General features: G+C 40.2%; 1 non-coding gene across 1 annotated transcript; it reads right to left on the bottom strand.

The window, feature by feature from the left end:
- Positions 1–3432: 3432 nt before the first annotated feature.
- Positions 3433–3539, bottom strand: LOC140851356 (small nucleolar RNA R71). The gene has a single exon (XR_012134108.1). It is a non-coding gene; the product is annotated as a small nucleolar RNA R71 (small nucleolar RNA).
- Between the last annotated feature and the right edge of the window lie 1028 nt (positions 3540–4567).

Genomic DNA, 4567 nt, shown 5'->3' with positions numbered 1-4567 from the left:
AATAACGTATCTGGGTCTCCCTTTTATAGGCGGAGGAGGCAACGGATTGATGGCGATGTTTGTAACCACCTGGTAGTGGGCCGCCCATGATCAGGGGAACTGATTGCGAAAGATGGTGGAGCAGACACGTGGCCATCACCGCGGCCCGCCACGTGGAATTTGTTATGAGGGGTGGAGCAGCGTCCGTTGTCGTGACTTGCCAGCGGATAGGGGAATCGCATGGTATCCGTCGCAGGAGGTGGAGCAGGTTCGTGGCCGTTATTGTGGCCTGCCAGGGGATAGTGGAGCTGTGCGAAATCCGCCACAGGAAGTGGAGCAGGGCGGTGATGGTTACTGCGGCCTGTCAGGGAATGATGGAACTGCGTGGAGTCCGCCGCAGGAAGTGGAGCAGGGTCGTGGTCGTTTTGGTGGCCTGTCAGGGGGCATGGATCTGTCGATTGAAACTCGGCAGCGGCCGGAACCCGATTTCTGCTGAGGTCCGGGAGAGGTCCTCCTGGCGGTTGGGGTCGTGGGTGGAGCCCTACTCCCGGGGGAGTCCGGGCGGAACCCCCTCGGAGCCGAAGTTGCGGGCGGAACCCGGGTCTTGTAGGAGTCCGGGCGGGGTCTGCTTGCGGCTGTAGTCGTTGGCGTCGGAGATGAAGCTCGGCTCCCTTAAGAGCACGGGCGAAGTCCTCCTGCGATTTGAAATTAAAGGTGAAGTCCAGCTCTCGTAGGAGTCCGGATGGAGCTTACCAGCAGTTGATACTGAAAGCGGAGTGATTTATGTCACAAATTGACAAAAAAAGTATCAATTAATATCTAAATTATCTAACTTTATTAAGAAATTGATACTTGTTATTATATTTTGCAGAAGAAGAGATCATCAATAGAAAGAACAAGGAAAGAGATTCCAACGGCGCAAATTTTATGCAAAATGGAGTTAAATTGACCCAGGAATTGAAGAATGAAGAAAGAAGACTCAATTGGGTCAAACCCGAGTCAAATCAGATCAAAATTGATCAAAAATCAACTGATTTGGTGATCTGGTTAGCCGCCTGGTCCACAGCAACAGGCGCATGGACCATGGACCCATCGGCGCACCATAAACCCCCTAAAACCTCTTAGTCCCACATCGGAAGTTTTGAAAACCTTATAACCCCCAAATGCCTATAAAAAGCCCCCAAAGGCCCTTGTTTTATGTATTCTTCCTTCCGATCAAGCTTGTAACCCTAGATAGTGGGGTTTTTAGCTCTCTTTTCAAGCCTTGAGCTTTGAGGTTTTTGTAATAATTTTTTTTTATATATAAAATCTTCTTTTTATGCAATTTCATCTCTTTACATTATGCAATTTATTTTTCTTGCAATTAGGATAGTTTAATTTATGCAATTTAATTTTATGCAATTAGGTTAGTTTAAATTATGCAGTTTAAATTTATGCAATTAGGATAGTTTAATTTATGAAATTAGGGTAGTTTATTTTTCTGTATTTAAATTTTGTAAGTAGAATTAGATCATGTCTAGCTAAGCATCCCTTCTAGGGTTTGCGATGAAGCTAGATCATGAGTAGGGATTTTACATAGGGTTCTTTCTTTTTCTTAGGGTTTCTTTTTCTTCCTCTTTTGCCAAGAATTTTTGATGAACTACAGTTGGGTCAGAGTCCCTTCATAGTTCATGCTTGATTCAGTGCATAGGAGGAGAAAACCCTAAGGGATCCTAGTTACTACTCCCCTGTAAAGAATCTTGATAGGTTATCGTTGGGCCTTAGTCCCTTCATAATCTATGCTTGGGAAAGACAAGAGGAGTAGTCGTTAGGATCAATAAGAAAAATTTTAGGTAGAATTCCCTAATCTAGATCTAGTGGATTCAAAAACCCTAGATCCTTAGTCTTATTGTCTTTAGCAAACAACTTTCGACTTTCGATTTTTGTTAAAGCTCACTTGAGCATAGATTTGAAAATCATTTTTAAAACCAAGTCTCTGTGGGATCGACCCGTACTCGCTGGTCGTGCTACTCTGCACACCGTGCGCTTGCGGTTTTATTTACAAATTTTAAGATTTGAACATCAAGTTTTTGGCGCCGTTGCCGGGGATTTGGCGTTTTAAAGTATTTTCAAATATTTGTTCTTCGTGCGTTATAACTCTCTTTTTTTTTCTTTAGGTTTCTATATTTAGTTGGTGATTGCTGGAAAACTCAGGTACGCTTCTAATTTCTCTTTTATTATTTTTAGTTAATTACTTTTGCTTTTAGACCTAATCATTTGAATTTACTTAATCACAAAAAAAAAATATATATAAAACAAAACAAAAGACATTTCATAATCGTGAAGTAAAATATCAAAATAAAAAAAAAAATTCTAAATTAAAATCTTTTACATTCTTGGTCATCTTGTTTATTTGTATTTGTATTTTCATAATTAATCTAAGGGCATCAACCCATTAACAAGATAAGGTGGGGATTTCATTACCCTTCCTTAGCCCAAAAACCATCTCCATCATATTGCATTACCTAGACTTTTAATCTTAAAATCAATTAGACGTCAACCTTAAGGAATTCGAGCTCAATAGGACAAGGAACCCTAAGAGTTCTACCAAGTTTGAGTTGTTTGATTAGTTGGTGTCTAGGCAAGTCCCTGAGGGTGGTTTGTTAAATTGGTTCAGTTGCTGGCCTGGCCAACTCGTTTGGTGTCTAGAAAGGCAACGATGAGTGAACCTCCCACCTCTTATACTTACCTGGCTAACTAGTTGATCAATCTCCACTTGGAAGGTTTGAAGGGTCATCTTGGAACAGTTAGGAGCTGTCTAGATTTAGGTTAACCCTAGGATAGATTGAGTTTAATTTATTGATTCACTTGTTTGAAAAAAAAAAAAAAATTTAAAATTTAAATTAATTTGGTTACTTTTCTTTAGATTTAGGACTCCTTAGGATCTTCTCTTTAGAACTTTTTCTCTTTTCTTTCTTTTCCTTATACATAAAAATTTTATTAAAAAAAAAAAAAAATTGTATAAACATTGAGAACCGTACACTTCGTGTGTGGAGAAGAGTGTCGGGTCGTCTAGTTAGAATTGAGTCAATTCCTGTTGTTCCAATGGCTGAACCAATCCAACCCATGACCCTTAAGGATTAGTGTTATCCAGTTGGCTCCATCCAACCATCTTGTATCAGGTTGCCACAACCCACAGCTAACAATTTTGAAATCAAACCTCAAATCATAAATATGCTTCCAAAATTCACAGGATTAGAGGATGCTTATATATTTATTAGAGAATTTGAGGAGGTATGTGCAACCATGAAACTGCAATTAACAGAGGATGAGGTCAAACTTAGATTAATCAACTTTGCCCTTAAGGACAATGCTAAGAAGTGGCTTTATAGTCTGCCAAACTATTCTGTCACTACCTGGGAGGGCTTTGTGAGAACATTTTTAAAAAAATATTTCCCCCATCATAAAACAGCTAGGATTAGGAATGAAATAAATCAATTTTACCAACTAGCTGGTGAATCATTTTGGAAGTACTTTGATCGTTTCAAGAATCTTTTGACCCAATGCCCACACCATGGAATAGAAACTTGGAGACTATGCCAGATCATCTATGAGGGGTTAGATTCAAACTCAAGAACCATGCTAGAGTCCATGTGCCAAGGCCAATTTATGGACAAAGAAACTACTGAAGCTTGGCAATTCTTAGAAGACCTAGCCGAGAAAAATTACAGTGGGAAACAACTAGGGAACCTGATAAAGCTACACCTTCAAGAGGAGGAATGCATCAAATTCAACCAACCCTAGCATCAGAGGCCAAGATTGCAACCTTAACACGTAGATTGGAAGCCTTAGAATTACAGAGACCAGCCAATGTAAATCAAATATCTGCACCCATGTGTAAAGGGTGCAATGCACCAGACCATGTCTTAGAAGAATGTTCCTACTCGAATGAGTGTGCACAGGTGAATGCCACCTATCAAGGACCATTGAACAATCCTTATGCACCCACATATAACCCAGGTTGGAGGAATCACCCGAATTTCTCATGGTCCCAGAATCCTAATGTAGGCAATCCAAATTTCAATCAGCAAAATCTAAGGTCCAACCCAGTAATGAACAACCCGCCAGGCTTCCATGATAATGACAAGAAAATTACCTCTTTAGAGAAAAGCCTAGAAGCCATGATGAAAACACATACCAGCTTTATGCAAACTACGGGTCAACTCATAAATAATAACACCCAAGCTATAGCCCGTCTGGAAATGCAAGTAAGTCAGCTGGCTTCGACCATTAGTGAACGAGAACATGGTAGGTTACCTAGCCAACATGAGCCAAATCCTAGGAACCAAAATGGTCCACGACCCCAACAAGGAAACCAAGTTAATGGTATAAATGCCATTCATACCTTAAGATCAGGAAAACAAATAGACAATAAGGTAGTTGCACTTGATGATATAGATGACTCATCTGCCGAGTCACCTTCTAAAACTACTACCTTTCAACCTCAAGCACCAGAAACTGAAAATTCACCTAGTCCAGTACTTAAAAGTCCTAGAGCTCCTTTTCCAAACAGACTGAAATCCAATAAATCTGAACATTTAGACAAAAT

The sequence above is a fragment of the Elaeis guineensis genome, chromosome 8, assembly GCF_000442705.2.
Source record: "Elaeis guineensis isolate ETL-2024a chromosome 8, EG11, whole genome shotgun sequence".
NCBI classification, from domain to species: Eukaryota; Viridiplantae; Streptophyta; class Magnoliopsida; order Arecales; family Arecaceae; genus Elaeis; species Elaeis guineensis.
The sequence above is the reverse complement of the archived record's forward strand: the minus strand, read 5'-3'. Positions and strand labels throughout refer to the sequence as shown.